General features: G+C 36.6%; 1 pseudogene; it reads left to right on the top strand.

Moving 5' to 3' along the window:
- Window positions 1–302: 302 nt before the first annotated feature.
- LOC131505942 (U2 spliceosomal RNA) lies at window positions 303–414 on the top strand (annotated as a pseudogene).
- The last annotated feature ends 22,087 nt before the right edge of the window (window positions 415–22,501 follow it).

A 22,501-nucleotide genomic window follows, 5' to 3' on the forward strand; every position in this document is an offset into this window, starting at 1 on the left:
TTTTCCTCCCAGAGATGGCCTCCTTAACAGCCCCTGAGCAATGTTCTCCCTTAAAAGTTTGTTTCTACATAGAAGAAATACTGGCTATTTCTATAACTTCATAGAAGATAGCAGTCTTGGACAGAGCTAGATCATTTTTTTAAATGAGTCCTAATTGTGTATTGTTACAAAGTATTTGAGGCCAACTTGAAATTATATCAATATCCCTATGTTGTATACAAAAATAAAGCATAAAAATAATATGAAAGTATAAAAACAATGATATGCTTTGGCCTAGCAATTCTCATTCCAAATAGATACCCATCATTTCTTGGCCTTTTGGCTAAGATCAAGTGTAGTATCTGTTTTTATCAGTTTAATATCTGATACCTCCTCTATCCAAATAGATACCCAAAGAACATCAAGCTACCACTAACAACTGCTATTTATCTTTCTTCCTGGGCCCACGGCTCATATCTCTCAGTCTCCTTTGCAGTTAGGTAGACTCATGTGACTGAATTCTGGGTAAAGAAACATGGGAATAAGTGATGTTCACTACCTCAAGACCTGAGGTACAAGGAAACCTTCCATACAACCCTCTAGGCACCCTCTCTCTCTTTCTCTATGTGTCCACTGAAATGTTACATTTATTATATCATTTAGCCTACTTTCACAAATACACACTTTACAACACTGAGAAGGAGCCCAAAGGGATTAGAAAGTAGAAACAAAATGGTTAATTTTTACTGATGTGATATTCTATATAAAACATCCAAGAGAACTGACCAATTATTCGAAACCATGGTAGAGCTCAGGTATATTGCTGAAAATGAGACTAATATTCAAAATTCATTTATGTTAAAACTATATTCAAGCATCAAACTATAAAATGAAATAAAAAAGGTACTGTTTATAATATCAATAAACCTCTATGGCAATCAAGACTAAATCTAATAAAAGATGTAAGAGAAAGCTTTATATGAAGAAATGTTATAAAAGATTATTGAAATAATTAAGAAAATATGTGTGTTAAGGTTCCTCAAAGAAAAAGTACTGATAAGATATCTATAGGTATAGATACACATATAAATATAGGTAGATATAAAATATTATATTATATTATGTATTGCATATTATGTGTGTGTTTATTTTCTTACATTTCTGTAGATTAGCACAAATACAGGTCTCACTAGGCTAAAATCAAAGTGTCAGCAGGGTGGTATTCATATCTATGGGCTTTAGAGGTATAATTTCCTTGCCCTTTCCGGCTTCTGGAGACTGCTGGCATTCCTGGCTGATGGCCTTATTCCTCCATCTTGAAAGCCAAGAATATTGCATGTATCTTCCCAATCTCCTCTATCACATCTTTCTCTCATGCTAATCGCAGCTGGGAAAGCTTCTCCCCTTTTAAAATCTAGGCATTAGATTGAGCCCATCTAGATAATCCAGAATAATCTCTACATATCAAAGCTTTAAGTTAATCATATCTGCCAAGTTCCTTTGTCATGCAAAGTAACATATTCATAGGTTCCAGGGATCCGGATGTGAATATCTTTGGGGAGGAGTTTTTCTGACTGCCATACCACTTATCAAATTTTAAGTTATATTATATCAAACACTGTGGTACTGGTATAAGTCTACAAGGTTAGAGACCTACAAAAAAAAATCATGTGTATTTAGAAGTAGGCTTTTTTTTTTAAGTTTAGTTATTTATTTTGAGAGAGACAGAGCATGAGCAGGGGAGGGACAGAGAGAGGAGAGAGAGAGAGAGAGAGAGAGAGAGAGAGAGAGAGAAAATCACAAGCAGGTTCTGCACTCAAACTCACGAGCCACGAGACCATGACCTGAGTGCAGATCAAGAATAGTATGCTTAACTGACTCAACCACCCAAGCACCCCTCATGTGGGCTTTTTATTTTTTTATTATTTTTTATTTATTATTTTTTTAAATTTAAATCAAAGTTAGTTAATACATAGTGTAATACTGACTTCAGGAATAAAATTCAGTGATTCTTCACTTACATATAATATCCAGTGCTCATCCCAACAAGTATCCTCCTTAATGCCCCTCACCCATTTAAACCATCCCCACATCCAACACCCAACCCAAAAATCCTGCTTGTTCTCTGCATTTAATATTCTTTTAAGGTTTTTCCCCTGCTCTGTTTTTATATTATTTTTGCTTCCCTTCCCTTATGTTCATCTGTTTTGTATCTTAAATATGAGTGAAATAATGTGATATTTGTCTTTCTCTGACTTATTTCAATTAGCATAATATACTCTAGTATCATCCACATTGTTGCAAATGGAAAATTTCATTCTTTTTGATCACTAATATTCCATTGTATATATATATACCACATCTTCTTTATTCATTCATCAGTTGATGGACATTTGGGCTCTTTCCAAAATTTGGCTATTGTCCATTGTGCTACTATAAATACAGGAGTGCATGTGCCTCTTCAAATCAGCACTCCTGTATCCTTTGGATAAATACTCTAGTAGTGCAATTGCTGGGTCATAGGGACATTCTATTTTTAATTTTTTGAGGAATGTCCATACTGTTTTCCAGAGTGGCAGCACCAGTCGCATTCCCACCAGCAGTGCAAAAGTGTTCCTTTTTCTCCAGGTCCTTGCCAACATCTGTTGTTGCTTGAGTTGTTAATTTTAGCCATTCTGACAAGTGTGAGGTGATATCTCATTGTGGCTTTGGTTTGTATTTCCCTGATGATGGGTAATGGTGAACATTTTTCATGTGTCTGTTAACCATTTGAATGCCTCTTTCAGACAAGTGTCTATTCATGTCTTTTGCACATTTCTTCACCGGATTATTTGTTTCTTTGCTTGTTGAATTTAGTAAATTCTTTATAAATTTTGGATACTTTTTATCTGATATGTCATTTGCAAATATCCTCTCCCATACCATTGGTTGCTTTTTAATTTCACTAATTGTTTCCTTGACTATGTGGAAGCTTTTTCTCTTGATGAGGTCCCAATAGTTCACTTTTGTTTTTGTTTCCATTGCCTCCAGAGATATGTGAGTAAGAAGTTGCTGCAGCTGAGGTCAAAGAGGTTGTTGCCTGTTTTCTCCTTTAGGTTTTTGATGGCCTCCTGTCATTCACCCACTTTGAGTTTATTTTTGTGTTTGGTGTAAGAAAGTGGTCCAAGTTCATTTTTCTGCATGTCGCTGTCCAATTTTCCCAGCATCATTTGCTGAAGAGACTGTCTTTTTTCCCTTGCATATTCTTTCCTGCTTTGTCAAGGATTAGTTGGCCATACGTTCGGGTGTCCATTTCCAGGTTCTCTATTATGTTCCATTGATCTGAGTGTCTGTTCTTGTGCCAGTACCATACTGTCTTGATGATTACAGCTTTGTAGTATAGCTTGAAGTCTGGGATTGTGATGCCTCCAGCTTTGGTTTTCTTTTTCATGATTGCTTTGGCTATTTGTGTTTTTTTCTGGTTCCATACAAATTTTAGGATTGTTTGTTCTAGCTCTGTGAAGAATGCTGGTATTATTTTGATAGCGATTGCATTGAATATGTAGACTGTCTGGGGTAGCATTGACATTTTAACAATATTCGTTCTTCCAATCCATGAGCGTGGAATATTTTTCCATTTTTTTGTGTCTTCTTTGATTTCTTTCATAGCTTTCTATAGTTTTAAGTGTATAGATTATTCATCTCTTTGGTTAGGTTTATTCCCAGATATTTTATGGTTTTTGGTGCAGTTATGGAATCAATTCCTTGGTTTCTCTTTCTGCTGCTTCAATATTTGTGTATAGAAATGCAACCCATTTCTGTATATTGATTTTACATCCTGTGACGTTGCCAAATTCATGGATCAGTTCTAGCAGTTTTTTGCTGGAATCTTGGATTTTCCATATAGAGTATTATGTCATCTGTGAAGTGTGAAAGTTTGACTTCCTTCTTTCTGATTTGGATGCTGTTTATTTCTTTGTGTTGTCTGATTGCTAAGGCTAGGACTTCCCAAACTATGTTAAATAACAGTGGTGAGAAAGGACATCCTCATCCATTCCTGACAGGGGAAAATTCTCAGTTTTTCTCCATTGAGGATGATATTAGCAGTGGGTCTTTCATATATAGCCTTTATGATTTTGAGGTATGATCCTTCTATCCCTACTTTCTTGAGGGTTTTTATCAATAAAGAATGCTGTACTGTGTCAAATGCTTTTTCTGCATCTATTGAGAGGATCATGTGGTTCTTATTCTTTCTTTTATTAATGTGATGTATCACATTGATGGATTTGCAGATATTGAACCAGCCCTGAATTACAGCAATAAATCCCATTTAATCATGGTAAATAATTCTTTTAATGTATTGTTGGTTCCAGTTTGCTAGTATCTTGTTGAGAATTTTTGCATCCATGTTCTTCAGGGAAATTGGTTGGTAGTTCTCCATTTTCATGGGGTCTCTGTCTGCTTTTGGAATCAAGGTAATGCTGGCCTCATAAAATGAGTTTGTAAGTTTTCGTTCCATTTCTATTTTTTGGAACAGCTTCAAAAGAATAGGTGTTAATACTTTTATTTTTTTTTTTATTTTTTATTTTTTAAACGTTTTTTATTTATTTTTTTGGGACAGAGAGAGACAGAGCATGAACGGGGGAGGGGCAGAGAGAGAGGGAGACACAGAATCGGAAACAGGCTCCAGGCTCCGAGCCATCAGCCCAGAGCCCGACGCGGGGCTCGAACTCACTGACCGCGAGATCGTGACCTGGCTGAAGTCGGACGCTTAACCGACTGCGCCACCCAGGCGCCCCTAGGTGTTAATACTTTTAAATGTTTGGTAGATTTCCCCAGGAAAGCCATCCCTGGACTCTTGTTTGTTGGAAGATTTTTGATTACTGATTCAATTTCTTTACTGGTTATGTGTCTGTTCAAATTTTCTTTTTTTTCCTATTTCAGTTTTGATACTTTATGTGTTTCTAGAATTTGTCTGTTTCTTCCAGACTGCCCAGTTTTTTGGCATATAATTGCTCATAATGTTATCTTATTATTATTTGTATTTCTGTGGTGTTGGTTATATTCTCGCCTCTTTTACTCATGATTTTATTTATTTAGGTCCATTCTTTTTTCTTTTTGATCAGTCTGGCTAGGGGTTTATAAATTTGTTAATTCTTTCAAAGAAATAATTCCAGGTTTAATTGATTTGTTATACTGTTTTTATTTTGATATCATTTATTTCTGCTCTAATTTTTATTATTTCCCATCTTCTGCTGGTTTGGGGCTTTATTTGCTGTTCTTTTTCCAGCCATTTTAGGTGTTAGCTTAGGTTGCATGCTTGAGGCCTTTCTCCCTTCTTTGGAAAGGCCTGGATTGCTATATACTTCCCTCTTATGACTACCTTTGCTGCATCCCAAAGGTTTTGGGCTGTTGTGTTTTCATTTTCATGGTTTCCATGTACTTTTTAACTTCCTCTTTAATTTCTTGGTTAACCCGTTCATTCTTCAGTAGGATGTTCTTTAATCTCCAAGTATTTGTGGTCTTTCCAAATTTTTTCTTGTGGTTGATTTTGAGTTTCATAGCATTGTGGCCTGAAAATATGCAAGGTATGATCTTGATCTTTTTGTCTTGTTGAGGGCTAATTTGTGAATCAGTATGTATTCTATTCTGGAGAATGTTCCATGTGCACTTGAGAAGAATGTGTATTCTGCTGCTTTAGGATGAAATGTTCTGAATATACCTGTTAAGTCCATCCGGTTCAGTGTGTCATTCAAAGTATGGCTACTCCAGCTTTCTTTTGATGACCATTAGCATGACAGATTGTTCTCCATCCCCTTACTTTCAAAATGCAGGTGTCTTTAGGTCTAAAATGAGTCTCTTGTGGGACCCCTGGGTGGCTCAATCAGTTAAGCATCCGACTTCAGCTCAGGTCGGGATCTCACAGTTCATTGGTCCAAGCCCTGCATCCGGCTCTGTGCTGACAGCTAAATCTGGAGTTTGCTTGCTTCAGATTCTGTGTCTCCCTCTCTCTCTCTGCTCCTCCCCAATTCATGCTCTCTCTCTCTCTCTCTCTCTCAAAAATAAATATACATTAAAATAATTTTTTAAATGAGTCTCTTGTAAGCAGCATATAGATGGGTCTTGTTTTCTATCCATTCTGATACTCTGTGTCTTTTGATTGGAGTGTTTAATCCACTGACATTTAGAGTGAGCACTGAAAGGTATGAATTTAGTGCCATTTTGTTGCCTGTTGAGTTTGTGTTTCTGGTGATGTTCTGATCCTTTCTAGTCTTTGTTGCTTTTGGTCTTTTTTGTTTGTTTTGTCTTTTCTCCATTCAGAGTCCCCCTTAAAATTTCTTGCAGAGCTGGTTTAGTGGTCATGAACTTCTTTAGTTTTTGTCTGGAAACTCTTTATCTCTCCTTCTATTTTGAATGACAGCCTTGCTGGATAAAGAATTCCTGGTTGCATATTTTCTGATTCAACACATTGAATGTATCCTGCCACTCTTTTCTGGGCTGCCAAGTTTCTGTGGATAGGTCTGCTGCAAACCTGATCTGTCTTCCCTTATAGGTTAAGGACTTTTTTTTTCCATTGCTGTTTTCATAATTCTTTCCTTGTCTGTGTATTTTGTGAATTTGACTATGATATGCCTTGGTGATGGTTAGTTCTTATTGAATCTAATTGGTGTTCTCTGTGCTTCTTGGATTTTGATGTCTGTGTATTTCCCCAGATTAGGAAGGTTTTCTGCTATAATTTGCTCACATAAACCTTCTTACCCTTTAGTCTCTCTCTTCATCTGGCATTCAGATGAATATTTTAAGAAGTTACTGAGTTCTCTAAGTCTTGTATGATGATATTTTCCCTTTGCTTCCCTCTTTTTTTCTGCTTCATTATTTTCTATAATTTTGTCTTCTATATCACTGATTCTCTGCTCTGCTTTGTCCATCCTTGCTGTCATGGCATCCATTCAAGACTGCATCTCGTTGCAGCATTTTTAATTTCATTCTGACTAGATTTTACTTCTTTTATCTCTGCAGCAAGGAATTCTATGCTTTTTTCAACATCAGGTAGTATTCTTATTATCATGGTTCTAAATTCTAGTTCATACATCTTGCTTATATCTGTGCTAATTAAGCCCCTAGTTGTCATTGCTTTACATTCTTCATTTTGGGGTGAATCCCCTCATTTTGTCACTTTGGAGGAAAAATAAAATAAAATAATAAATTAAAAACTAAACAAAAATTCAAATAAGAGAAGCTAGATCCTAGGGATGTTTTGCTCTGCTTGTTGAAAGAAGCTTGATAGAATGGGGGGGGGGGGGGGAAGGCAAAGAAAAGAAAAAAAGTAAGAAAAAAATTTAAAAATTTAAAAAAATTATATAATAAAATAGAATAAAATGAAATAGAATGAAAATTTTAAAAACAAAAAATTAAGTCAAAAAATAAAAGAAAAATAAAATTTTCTCTTTCTGTATCCAATAAAGAAGATAAAACAATTTAAGCAAAAATAGAAGCAAAGAAAATGAACAAATAAATGAACCAGCAAACAGAATAAAATCCAAATGAAGTTACATCCACTTTCCCCTAAAACTCAGACTCTGAAACCCTGTATAGGTCATACACTAAGCAGATGGAGTGACTTGTGTTGGTCTTTCAGGGGATGTGCTTGGAGGGTGTAGTTGGGCGGGGCTTGGTGGAACGGCTCTGTTCTCCACTAGGTGGCACTGCTTAGCTTACTGCGGTGGATCAGTGTGGGCGCACATAGAGGTGGAAATGGCTTCACCCAGATCCCTAGTCTCTAGCACAGGAACTTCATGCTCTCACTGACCTGCAATCAAACACCCTTCCTTTGTCTCAGGCCTCTGTCTACCGTCCACTCTCCACCTTTACTCTGTCCATGTCCAAGCTTGCCAGACAGCAGCTGCCTCCAGAGTCTTATCTTATATGGGGTTGTTTTTCAAAACCCCATGTTTCAGAGACCCTTGCAGCTTGGACCTGCACTGCTCTCTGGGGGAGAGTCTCACTGAGCAATGGCTGGGTGCTGGATTGCCCAGAAAACATTCATGTGATAGTGCAGTGGCAGAGGTTCAGAGATTATGGCAAATCATAACACAGAGCCAGAGCCAGGTTTCACCACATCCTGGCATCTTTGTCCCAATATCAGCAAACATGGCTGCTCTCTGGGGTCTGCCAGGACCTTTGCCTGTGGGAAGACTGTATGGCTTCTACCAAATGCACTCCAAGCAGGGGAACTTCTTCTCTCCATGTGGCACACAGACCCCTCAGACTCTGCTCCCTGTTCCTGGGGATTCGTCCTACTTCCTCACCAGAGCAATACCAGGCACTGAGCTCCAGGACTTCACACTCTGCCCTCCACTGTTTATAGAATCCTGTGGTATTGAAACCCTCCCCTTTCTTACCATCAATGGTTTGGGGGAACAGATTCCTTGTTCTATGCCCTGCCAGTATTTTCACTCTTTCTCTTTCTCTCCAACAACTTTAAGGGGAATGCTTTTCTTGCATGATCCAGATGTGCTGCACTCTCCCCCTCTCTGTTTCTCTGTCCTCTCTCCACGAAAACAGCTCCCTACTCTCTGCAGCTTTTCTCTCCCCCAGTTCACCTCTCCACACTGTGTACCTGCTGAGTTCTGTGGCTCAAGTTATGCAGATTGTTGTATTAATCCTCAAATCAATTTCCTAGGTGTGCAAAATGTTTTTGTGCTGATCTAGCTACATTTCAGGGATGAGACAAGCTCAGGGTCTCCATGTTGCTTTGCCCCCGCCAACTTAACATTCCCCCCGCCCCACCACCTGCTTTTAGCTTTTTATGCAAGACTTAAGCCTTCTATTAAAAAGAACACTTGAAAATCATAGGGTGAAATATAAATTATTTAATACTTGGCACAGGGGCAAGCTAAAAACGGATCCTCATATTATATTTATGCAAAAATAAGTATTTAAAATAATATAAAAAGAGAAGCTAAATCTTTTAAAATGAAAACATTAGAGAATACCTTTATATGGCATTTTAAAACATTTCTTTAACAGAATACTAAAAGCAAAAACCATAAAAGAAAAGATCTGTAAGTTTGAGCACTTTAAACATGAAAGCAATTTTCATGAAAAAGACAACACAAATAAAGCAAAAGACTGACAGGGACATATTTTGCAAACTGTATCTTAAAAACCAGTAAGAAAAAAAAGACCTGCAGGCCAAAAAGGAAATGAATGAAGGATATAAACAGACAATTCACAGAAGGACTGTAAAGAGTTAATAAAAACTATTCTCAATATCATTAGTAATCAGGGAAATTAAAAATAAAACCTCAATGGGATATAATTCCCCAACTATTAAATTATCAAAAATTAATTAGGGATGACACCAAGGGCTAGTGATGATGTAAGGAAACAGCGATTTTTATTTATTACTGATGGCAGTGTAAACTGTTATAGCCATTTTTTTAAGTTCTTTTATTTTTGAGAAGGGGGAAGGGGCAGTGAGAGAGCAAGGGACAGAGAGAAGAATCCCAAACAGGTTCCAGGCTATCAGCTTGGAACCCAAAATGGGGCTCGAACTGAGGAACTGTGAGATCATGACCTGAGCTGAAATCAAGAGTCAGACACTTAACCAACTGAGCCACCCAAGTGCCCCCATAGCCATTTTAGAGAGCAATTTGGCAATACCAGATAAGGACAAAGATGATCATTCTACAGGAGCTATCAGTTTGCCTCCTGGATTTCTCCTCAAGGCCATATGTACAAAAATGTTTATTTCAGCGTTGTTTGTAATAGTAAAAAATAAACAAACAAAATCCTGCCATCAGGAGTCACATTTTTCTGTGAATTCTTATACATATGATGTTAATAAAAATACTCAATTAGAAAAAAACAACCTACCATCCTATTAAACAGGGCCGGCCAACAGTTACTGAGGATTCAGACTGGTCCCTGGGAGTGGAATGGGTTAGGTACACATGAAAGAATGTTATATTGCTGCTAAATGAATGAACTAAATCTACATTTAGCAATATGAATAAATCTTTAAAACATGTTAATTAAAAGTTGAAAAAAGATAAATACAGCAGAATGACATGTAGGAAAGTAATTAAATGAAAAGATAGTGCAAACTGTTCCAAAACACATACTTATGTAGTAAAACTACAAATATGGGCACAAAAATGATGCAAAACAATTGCAGATAAGTTTTTACCTCTGAGGAGGGGTGAAGATATATCTATATAATCTTGTATGTCTACACAAGAGAGAGAGATCAAACATATTGAAAAATGTTAATATCTGCTAAATCTTGGTGGTGGAAAACAGGTCTGTTATATTGTGTTCTGGACTTCCCTGGATGTTTTGTATTTCGTATGAAATGTGTGATTATGTTTTATAAAGGAAAGAAAAAGCAGAGGTGGGCAAGAGCTAAGGGAAGACTAAGCAGTGACAGAAAACAATCCCTTGAACTGAAAATCATTCACTATTTTTTTTTTTCAACAGACATTTATTACAGACTTGCCATGTGACTTATTTTTGTGCTAGGAATTTGAATGAAATCCTACTTTTTAAAGCCATGTCAGTAGTAATTGTACCAGTGTTATTTAATAATGGAACACTATGCTTATGACTTGAACCAGCTGAAGTCAAACCCAGTAGGGATGCTTCATTTTGTATAATACAGACCAGTCCAAGTCTTTAGATTGTTCCTGTGTAATTGGATGGCTGCTGAATCTTTTAAGGACATACTGCTGTTCATTCACTCAGCTTCTTCTTCATCATTCAGTAAAAACTAAACCATCTGTTGTAATGAATATAAGGCTTCCTGCTCTCAATTCTATCTTCTGATTCCCCCGCTAAATGCTGGTTGTCACTTTCAATTTAAAAAAACATCATTATACTTTCCAATTCCTCCTTTAGAATTTTCCTGTGAGGATCTCAAAGCACTTCATGCATTCAAGAAAAGCGTTGCAATTTGTCCAGGGAATTCAGTAGCAGTGTTAGCCCCATTTTATAGACTGCACAAGTGGAGATCCCAGAGAGTTTCGGGGTTCTGTACCCATCATTTTGAAAGTTAGTGCCATTCAGGAAGCAGAGTGTGAGTTGCTACTCTTAGACCTAAAATGTCAACACTGAGCAGTGCTTTGTGGAAAAATTTCAGAAAATTTTTCACAGCACTAGAATCTAACCTGATGGACTCTGTATCAGCTGTAGTTGACAAGTCTTTCTGTAGGCTGTGGGTGGTCTCCAGGCAGCAGACCCTGGTAGAGCTGGCTAGTGAATTGGATGAGACTGAAGAGGGAGAGAGGTACTTGGGAAAGAGGGCTGTGAATGGTAAGCTGGAGGTCGGGAAGGTTTTCTCTGATGAAACTCAGTATCAGAGTGGAAAATCTGGACCTTAGAGGGGAAAGCATAAAACTATTAATTAAGGCGCTGGTATTTACTTTCGTAATAGGAAAGGCAGAAAATCTCATTTGGGCACTGGAAATGGAAAATTTCACCTCAGTAACCACAAAGTAAGGAGTTTCAAAGTGACTTAACCAGTTCTTCTGGCATTTTTGTCCACCCCCCCCCCCACCCTTCCCTGGTTTCTTCTCCTCTTCCTTTCTTTCCTCCTTTTTTTTCAAAAACCTCTCTACTCTCCATTAAAGATGGCCCATGATATAATGTCAAGAGACATCTCAGGAGCCCCACCTTCTCAGTTCCCAAACCATGAAATGCCATCAGCCATTGTTCTCTCAGACCCCAAGTACAATACTTCATTCCACTCAAGTAAGAAATCAGCTTTTCGTTTTCCACTCCCTATGAAAACAGGAAATCAACCTCTTGGCAATCTGGGACATACCTGGGTCTTGAGCACTGAATCCAACTCACTGGTTTTAAGAAAATGTAATCTTATATCATGTTTAAATGTTAGCCTAACAAAAACTAATGAGAATATGTTAAAGAATAAGATAATAATGGCTTCACCATGTAAACACAAACTTCTGATTTGTTAATGAAACAAACTTTTTGTTCTAAATGACCAAATGCCACTCTTCTTATTTGAAGAATATACTAATGTGGTTTATACTCTAAATATGGCCACTTGAAAGAAATCTTATGAGGTTCTGGCTTGCCCTTTTTATTGACAGATTCACATCTCAGCTATATCAGACCTATATCTTAAGTCTCTTTGTTAGGGACCAGCAATAAATTACCTGAGGTCAAGTTCTGTTTATACAGTGGACTGTTCTGAGAGAATTACCTTCTTGACTTAATAGCTTCCTTTCGGGTGACATTTCTCCCTGAAAGAAGACAAATTGTCTAAGGTCAGCCTGCAGATCAGCTCCGAGTGTAGGAGGAAATTGTAGTGGATCAGCCAAATTGCACCAGCTCTACCCACCAGGATCAGGCAGCACGCCGCCAGTCAGAGGCCAGCCCTGAGGGACCATAGCCCCTCAAGAGCAGAGTTTTCAAAACTTTCTTTCTGGGCTGCTCTTGAATTTTATCTCCCCACCCCCCACCCTCCCCAATCAGCAATAAAATGGTTCAGAGCTGAATTGCTTTGAAAGCACTTTATTTCCCTCCATCTAACTAAGGCTAATTGAGGAGTCTGAATGGGAAATGAAGGTGAGTCTCAGACTCAACTTGAGCTTGAATCTGTTCAGTTTTATCCACTGGAGTAATGGAGTAAACTCCAAATTGTAATTTTTACTAGAGGGGAAACTTTAGAAGTTAGAAGTGGACTCAAAGCAATTAATGGGTTTCAGGGCACTAAAAACAGAGTAATTTATTCTTAAAGGTGATTGCCTTCTACATGAAGCAATTCAAAGAGATAATTTCTCTCTTATTTACCTACAAAGGATCTGGTGGCTTTGCCAAGTAAGTGAGTATTTTATTCCTCCTTAAAGGAAAAACAGAGAAAGGGAGAAAAATAGAAATACAAGTCTCTTTTTAATTAAGCATTTTGTCCTTTGAAGTTATTCTGATTTTTTTTTTCACATTGATGATGTAATTTATGTAAATAATCATCTATCTATGAAAGGAGTGTGTCTGTCAAAAGCTGAAATAAAAAACATCCGTCATTTTGAAGTGATTAACATTCTCCAGATGTTTAAATCATCAGATTTCAGGAGTTTCTCTTTGTTGTGATAATGATATAGTATCCAGAACAAGAATGTTTACTTTTTTGTATGGGTCAAACGCAGATTTTTCACAATCCTATTAAGGCATGCAGTTCATTGTAATTGTATGTGCAGATGAAAGCATATTCAGTTATTATTATTCCCCTTAATTGTAAACTGCTGCTGGTAATTTTACTGTAAAGCTCAAACAAAAGGAGTGTACTTGAAAGGACCACCACTGCCCACTTATGTAATCAATTTATATATGTCAAGTTTGTACTGGGATGGTTATCCTGTTCTGTTACCAGACATGTGACATGCTACCACCCTGCAGCTCGGGGCACACACGCATGCCGCTGGCTCCCTTTGCAGGCTGCTTGGAAATACAGTACATGTTGGTGATAATGTTAAATGACAGTTCCAAACTATTTCCCTTAGGCCTGTTTGACCCTTGAGTTCAGGGTAAAACAGGAATGGTTCCGCTTACCTTCAAGGCCTGAGCATCCTTGCCATTGGCAGGTTTAACTGGGAGGCTTTGAGAAGCTCCCTAGAGGCCCAATTACCCCTGTTAGGGGACCTATTGAAACATTAATGACATGTAGGCACTTCATTCATAAAGTTGGGCTCAACTCATGTCTAGCCTTACCCCACACACACCCTTGCCGGCTTCAGATCTGAAATGCTTGTAGGGATTTATTAAAACCTCTTGACTAGGGCACAAACTGACTACATGCTTATTATGTCCTACCTAAATGCATTAAAGGCTGGGGGGTGGGTCTTAAATTCCCATGTGCCTAGCTCAGTCTTATAGAACTGCATTAACTAAGAACAAGAAATACCAAATAATTTCTCAAGAACTATGCATTAGTAATAATGCCTCTGACTTTTTTTGTCTATTGAGCCTATGATACATATGTTCAGGAATTTAATGTGATATTATTCCATCAATGGTCACACAATTCTACTCTTTTGAACATCAGAGAGATCTCTTGGTATCAACAGAGGGAGAAAATGTCTTTCTTTACTGTTCTTACAAGAAATCAAAGCATTACTAGGGTTAGATGATGATGAGTCAGACATAGAATACCTTGTTTCTTACTGGACTGAAACCTTGGTAATCGGCTAATAATTAATAGTTACCATCTGCTATCCCTTGTGCCCAACCTTCAAATCATTCTTCATTTGTATTTGAACACATGCATTCCTTTTAATCATTCCATGTCCATTTAAGTACTTTGATAAGCCTTGGGTCCCTAAAATGTTTCCAAATCATCCCCATCTGACATAGACACTCGAATTAGAACTTTATTAAAGAGGAAGTATGTATAATAAGCAACAAGGAGCTGTAGCATAGGGCAGGGAATTGGGTAATTTGGGCTCTCTTCCTTGTTATATTTAAGCATCAAAGCAAGTGCCTGAGCCAGTCCATTAGCATTCTTGCCCTTACCTTTTCTGAAAAATTTTAATGGCTTCTTCTGTCACATAAAACTGAATGTTTCAACCCTTCTCCTTTTCTGTCCTTCATCTTTTTTCCTAGAATAATATTGGGCTGGGATTATCTTGGGACCTAAACATCACTCTTTCTTTACATTAAAGAAAAAGATTTACTTCCAGAATTTTATGCAACATTTTGATTCTGTTTCCTTCAGATAGCAAAGGGTCCAGATTTTTTCTGACTAAAAGAAAAAATGTGCAGAGAAGTCTGGGGGATATCACAATACCATTTTCTACTCATCACATTAAGTCAACATTACTCTTGACTTAATATTGATAGATCACATATTATCTCTTCATATCAAATTAAAATGAGAGGGAGATGGCAACATAGGTCATTCCTGATTTTGCTCCCCCTCATGAGAACAGCTGACAACTATTCAAAAGCAAGACAACACTGAGAGAATTCTAGACCACAGGGATGAGGCTGAAGAGCCTCCACCACCTACTTCACAGAGATCAAGACAGACTACATTAGAAGGGTAAGAGAAGCAGCTAATGTTGACCACATTGCCCCTCCCTCAGGCCAGTGTAGCACTACATGCAGAGGTCTCCCTGAGCCTCTAGTTTCTTCAGTGGGAAAAAGGAACCCAGAGTGGACACCAGCACCATCCGCAGCATTGTGGATCAGTTTATGAAAACCCTTACTCTGATCTCCAACCATGAGGATTGCAGGAGAATCTTCCAGGTCAACCAATTCCCAGTGGAATCGATCACCCCCAAAATAGATAATATCAGGCTCCACTTGCCCAAAGATATTACCAGCAGATAACCTCCAGAAACCCAAACTGAACTGACTGAAGATCTGTCTCTACCAAAACTAATCTGTAAAGTCTAAAAGAGGAGCCCAGTTACTCAAATATGAATATACTAATGTAAGGAATCAAGGATCATGAAACATCTGGAAAATAGGACACCACCAAAGGAAAATAATAAAGCTCCAATAACTGACCCTAAAGAAACAGAGATCTATTAGCTGTCTGACAAAGAATTCAGAATAACCATTTTAAATAAGTTTAGTGAACTACAAGAGAACACAAATAGACAACTAAACAAAATTAGGAAAATAATGTGTGAACAAAATTAGAAGCTTGACAAGGAAATATCAAACATCAAAAAAACTCTGAGAGTTGAAAAATATAATAAATGAAGAATTCAATAAATGGTTTCAAAAGTAGACTTGACCATACAGAAGAAATAATCAGTGACCTGGAGGATAAGACATTGGGAATTACCCAGTCAAGGGACCAAAAAGAAGAAAAAAAAATTATAAAGAGTAGAGAAAGCCTATGGCAATTATGAGACACAATGAAAAGAAATAGTAGTCACATTATGAAGAAGCAGAAGAGAAACAGAAAGGGACAGAAAGCACATTTTAAACAATAATGGCTGAAAACTTCCTGAACCTGGGGAAAAAATGAACATCCAGATCCATGAGTCCCAGAGGATCCCAAATAGGTTGAACCCAAGTAAGGCTACAGGAAGATACATTGTAATTAAACTGTCAAAATACAACAAAGAATTTTAAGAGCAGTAAGAGAAAACAAAAGTTTTGTACAAGGAAACCTCCATAAGGCAACTGCAGATTTCTCAACAGAAACTTTCCAGGCCAGGAGAGAATGGGATGACATATTTAGAATTTCAGAAGAAAATAATTGTCAACCAAGAATTCTATACTCCATTAAGCTATCCTTCAGAAACAAAGGAGAGGTAAAGACTTTCCCACCAAAAAACAAAAGTTGAGTGAGTTCATTGCCACCAGATCTGCCTTACAAGAAATACTAATGACAGTTTTTTTGTTAAAGAAGTTAAGGAACACTAACATGATAAAAATATGAAAAGTGTAAATCTCACTGATAATCATAAGTATATATTAGATTCTGCAATATGGTAATGTGGTACATAATTTACATAATATAACTCTAGTTTGAAAGTTAAAAACAAAGATGGTAAAAATAACCATAACTACAATAATCTGTTATTAGTTACACAACATAAAAAACATGTAAATTGTAATAGCAATACCTAAAATGTGAGGGAGAGGAGAGGTAAAAGTGGAAAGTTGATGCATTTTATTGAAGTTATTACCTGCTTATAATATGGCGTTATAAGTTTAAGATATTTTATGTAAGCCTCAATGGCAATCACAAGGGACAATCTTGCATAATTACACAAGAGAACACAATAAAGAAGTCAAAGCATACTGATACCAAAAGACATCGAAACATAAAAAAAGACAGCAGAATAAGAAACAAGGAACAATAGATTGACAGAACAACCAGAAAACAGTTAACAAAACGGTAATAGTAAATCTTTCCCTGTCAATACTTTAAACATAAACATTAAATTCTCCTATTAAAAGACATATAATGGCTGAATGGGTAAAAAACAAGATCCAACAATATGCTGCCTATAAGACACTTACTTTAGCCTTAAAAACACGCATAGACTGTGAGTGAAGGGATGTAAAAAGCAAACGGTAACCAAAAAGAAGCAGAAGTAGCTATACTAACATCAGGAAAAATAGACTTCAAACTAAAAATAGTAAAAAGAGACAAAAAAAGATATTATTTAATGATAAAGAGGTCAATATATCAAGAAGGCATAACAATTGTAAATAATTTTGCACCCAGCATTTAAGCACCTAAATATAAAGAACAAAAACTAACGGAACTAAAAAGAGAAATATGTAGTAATACAATAATAGTTGAGGACTTTAATACCCCATCTCAACAATGGATAGATCATCCAGACAGCAATTCAGTAAGGAAACAGTGGATTTGAACAATGTTGTAGACCAGATGGATTTAACAGAAATATACAAAGGGTTCTATCCAACAGCATACATTGTTCTCAAGTGCAAATGGAACATTTTTTAAGATAGAACATGTTAGATCACAAAACAAGTCCTAGCAAATTCAAGAAGATTGAAATCATATCAAGTATCTTCTCTGAACACAATGGCATTAAACAAGAAATCAGTAACAAGAGGAAATCTGGAAAATTCACAAACACATGAAAATTAAACAACACTCTTCTGAACAACTAATGGAACAAAAACCAAATTAAAGGGAAAATAAAAAAGTTTCTTGAGATAAATGAAAATGGAAACACAATATTCTAAAACTTGTGGGATGCAGCAACAGCAGTTCTAAGGGGGAGTTCATAGCCATAAACACCCACCTAAGAAGCAAAAAAGATTCCAAATAAACAACCTAATTCTATGCCTTAAGGAAGTAGGAAGAGAAGAACAAACTGAGCCCAAAGTTAGCAAAGAAAAAGAAATAGTAAAGATTAGAACAGATGTAAATGAAATAAAAAAACAGAACAACAGTAAGATTAACCAAACTAAGAGTTGCTTGAAAGATAAACCAAACTGACAAACTTTTAGCTAGACTAACCAAGAAAAAAAGAGAAAGGGCACAAATTAGCAAAATTGTAAATGAAAAAAAGAGACATTACAACTGCTATGAACAGGTATATGCTAACAAACTGGATAACTTAGAAGAAACAGAAAAATTCTTAGTAACGTACAACTGATCAATATTGAATAGGAAAGAAATAGAAAATCTGAATAGACCAATCACTAGTAAGAATCTTAAGTTAGTATTCAAAAATCTCTTCACAAAGAAAACCCCAGAACCAGATGGCTTCACTGGTGAATTTTACCAAACATTTAAAAAAGAATTAGCACCAATCCTTCTCAAACTCTTTCAAAAATTAAAAAGGAGAGAACACTCCAAAACTCATTTACAGGGCCAGCAAATTAAAATGAGAATACTACTTAGAATTTTGAGAATAGATCCAGATAGGGTAAATGACTTATGAGGTCTCACATTTACTCATTCATTTATTTAGCAGCTACAATTTCTGGGCACTGTGCTCAATGCTTGTAATAGAGCAGGAATAAGAAAATATGCCCTGTCCTAAAAAAGAAGTGGAGCCAAAACTAGAAAGAAGCAGGAAACAAAACAAAACACTTTTGTTTCTACTTCCTACATTTTCTCCCTCACACCTGGACTAATTGTTTTTAAGTATATGGGGCACCTGTGTGGCTCAGTTGGTTAAGCGTCCAATTTCAGCTCAGGTCAGGATCTTGCAATTTGTGAGTTCGAGCCCCACGTCAGGCTCTGTGCTGACAGCTCAGAGCCTGGAGCCTGTTTCAGATTCTGCATCTCCCTCTATCTCTGACCCTCCCCCATTCATGCTCTGTCTCTCTCTGCCTCAAAAATAAATAAACGTTAAAAAAAAAGTATAAAAAGGATCTTCTGCCATGTTATGGTTTTATTTTGACAATTCATTCCATGGTATAGATTTCATGGTACAGCCATTCCATGGTACACTTCTCCAGGTAGGATAGGTGATAGCCATAGACAAGAAAGAACACACAATTTATTTTTTTCAAACTGTTGTCTCTCACATTATGATAATTATTTTTGCCTGGGATCTACAACTTATGTTTTTGCTGACATTAACAACCAAATCATGTCATTGTTACAACAGATTTATTTATTTATTTTTTTTTTGGCTTTCCACCACAGAAGTTTGCTTTTCTTTTATTTTTTTTCCAATATATGAAATTTATTGTCAAATTGGTTTCCATACAACACCCAGTGCTCATCCCAAAAGGTGCCCTCCTCAATACCCATCCCCCACCCTCCCTTCCCTCCCACCCCCCATCAACCCTCAGTTTGTTCTCAGTTTTTAACAGTCTCTTATGCTTTGGCTCTCTCCCACTCTAACCTCTTTTTTTTTTTTTTTTTTTCCTTCCCCTCCCCCATGGGTTTCTGTTAAGTTTCTCAGGATCCACATAAGAGTGAAACCATATGGTATCTGTCTTTCTCTGTATGGCTTATTTCACTTAGCATCACACTCTCCAGTTCCATCCACGTTGCTACAAAAGGCCATATTTCATTCTTTCTCATTGCCACGTAGTATTCCATTGTGTATATAAACCACAATTTCTTTATCCATTCATTAGTTGATGGACATTTAGGCTCTTTCCATAATTTGGCTATTGTTGAGAGTGCTGCTATAAACATTGGGGTACAAGTGCCCCTATGCATCAGTACTCCTGTGTCCCTTGGGTAAATTCCTAGCAGTGCTATTGCTGGGTCATAGGGTAGGTCTATTTTTAATTTTCTGAGGAACCTCCACACTGCTTTCCAGAGTGGCTGCACCAATTTGCATTCCCACCAACAGTGCAAGAGGGTTCCCGTTTCTCCACATCCTCTCCAGCATCTATAGTCTCCTGATTTATTCATTTTGGCCACTCTGACTGGCGTGAGGTGATATCTGAGTGTGGTTTTGATTTGTATTTCCCTGATAAGGAGCGACGTTGAACATTTTTTCATGTGCCTGTTGGCCATCCAGATGTCTTCTTTAGAGGAGTGTCTATTCATGTTTTCTGCCCATTTCTTCACTGGGTTATTTGTTTTTCGGGTGTGGGGTTTGATGAGCTCTTTATAGATTTTGGATACTAGCCCTTTGTCCGATATGTCATTTGTAAATATCTTTTCCCATTCCGTTGGTTGCCTTTTAGTTTTGTTGGTTACAACAGATTTATTTTAATAAGCCAAAAATTCATAACCCAATTTTAGGCTCCTTGAGAATTTTGTGACAGTTTTCAGAATAGTTCTGAAAAGGTATATGGCAAATGTTTTATCTTGAGCAATTTCTCACCAACAAGCTAGAATCATGGACCAGTGATACCAAAGAGCTTCAAAATTCACAAACATATAAAGTTGGAAAACCAATGGGGAAAGTTTCCAGATGTTCTTAAGACTGGTTAATAGTCTTAGGTCCCTAGGAAGTACTATAGCAGGAGACGGAAATGAACTTGTTCATTATGACATTGATACCATATTAAACACATTTCTTGTCCAAACCTTTATTTAGCTTTTGAGACTTTTAAATTAATGTAGTAAATTAATGTCGACTTAGGCAAATCTTTCTTGCTTCATTTCCTTGATACAAAAAGTGTGATGTTCAATTAAAGCTCAAGTATTTTTAAAATTTCAGTGTGAGTGGCTACAGCCTGTTGACAGAATATTTTTGGCGATTTGTTATGCAAACGAATCTAACAAAATATCCCCCCCCCCCATCTTGCTGTCTTTCCTTTCCTCTTCTCCCTCTCCTTTCTTCTTCCCACCATATATCTTCCTTGGTATAGTGTTTGTACATACCCACTGACTCTTCCTCCTTCATCTATATTGGACCTAATTATTTCTATTACCATACATAAGCCCTAGCAAACACCTCTTAGCTCTTAGCTTTAAGTTCATTTTTGCATTCCCTGAATCACTCATGTCTTCCTCATATTCCATTTTTAAATTAGTAAATATCCACTAGCGATTATAAAATCCAAACTCTTTTGCTTGATCTTTACAAAGTTTTCCATCACCTCACCCTCTTAGAATTCATTTCTAGGTATGAATTATGTAACACTCATAGATTTATTGAATCTACATGAATCTTTAGTGATATAAATTTAAAAATTGGAGTTTGATGAAGAACAGGATATTTACATAGCCCCAAAATATCTCCCTATAAAAATGCTTCTTAATTACAAATGAGAGAAGAATGGCTCTACATTGGATAAACCTGGGAGACACAACTTAATGAAATGATTAGAATGAACATCATTGTAATGCTGGCAAATCAAAATCATGAGCTACCTGATATGATGCGATGAGAACACGTGATCACTTTTAGATATTCCTGCCACAGATGCTTAGCCAGACTGTAATCATGAGGGCATACCAGACAAACACTAATAGAGAGACACTTTACAAAATCACTGGCTTATAAACTTAAAAAGTGTCAAGATCATGAAAGTCAAAGAAAGACTAAAGAACTATTGCTGAACAAAGGAGACTAAAGGGACATGAGAACTAAATACAACATGTGATTCTGAACCAGATTTATTTTGCTAAAATATGCATTTTAGAGACTTTTAGTGGAAATTGAATGAGGTTGAACATTAGATAGTAGTATCGATGTTATTTCTATGATTTTTATAGTTTTATTGTAGCTTTGTATAAAAATGTTCTCATTTGTAGGAAATATACCCTAAAGTATTCCTGGATATACGGGCAACATGTTGTCAAGTGACTCTCAAATGGTTCAGGAAATGAAAATTTTTTGCACAGCACCTATCCCTTTTTCTTTTCCGTAAATTTGAGACTGTTTCAAATTAGTGCAATTTTTTTAAGTTAAAAGAAGAGTAAAAAGTCACTTGTGAGTTTCTCATCTAGAGATATAACCATTGGTAACCTTGGTTTATAGCTTCCCAGGTTTTGTTGATATATATACATATATACACATACATATATATATGCACATACATATATATATAATTTATTATTTTAGTGAATATGATCATACCATTCTTAATATTTTATAGTTTTCTTTTTTCACTTAACAATAAGCATGATGATTTTCTCATTTCATTTAATGTTTTTATTACTAAATAACATAAAATGTCTGCTAGTGTTTCATCATTTGGATTATGACAGTTTATTTAACCAATCTCTTGTTTTAGAACATTTAGGTTTTCTTTATTAAGTTACATGTATTATTTTACTGCTACATTAGAAATGAAAATAAACTGTGAGCAGGTGCAAATACATGCCACTTCATGAATATTATAGAACAATGGAGGCCCCCAATTGTAGGTGCCTGGCTGGCTCAGTGGGTAGAGCATGTGACTTTTGATCTTGAGTTTGAGCCCCACGTTGAGTGTAGAGATTACTTTTAAAAAAGGGGCTTATCCTGTAGTGGGTGATAGGACTTTTCACACAAAGGTCATCCATGGTGAGATTATTGACAGCATTTGGCAGGCGGAGTTTATGCACCAATGGAAAGTTTAATTTTTTAATTTTTTTTAATTTTTTTTTTAATGTTTATTTATTTTTGATACAGAGAGAGACAGAGCATGAATGGGGGAGGGTCAGAGAGAGGGA

This window comes from Neofelis nebulosa, chromosome 2 (genome assembly GCF_028018385.1).
Source record: "Neofelis nebulosa isolate mNeoNeb1 chromosome 2, mNeoNeb1.pri, whole genome shotgun sequence".
Classification (NCBI taxonomy): Eukaryota; Metazoa; Chordata; class Mammalia; order Carnivora; family Felidae; genus Neofelis; species Neofelis nebulosa.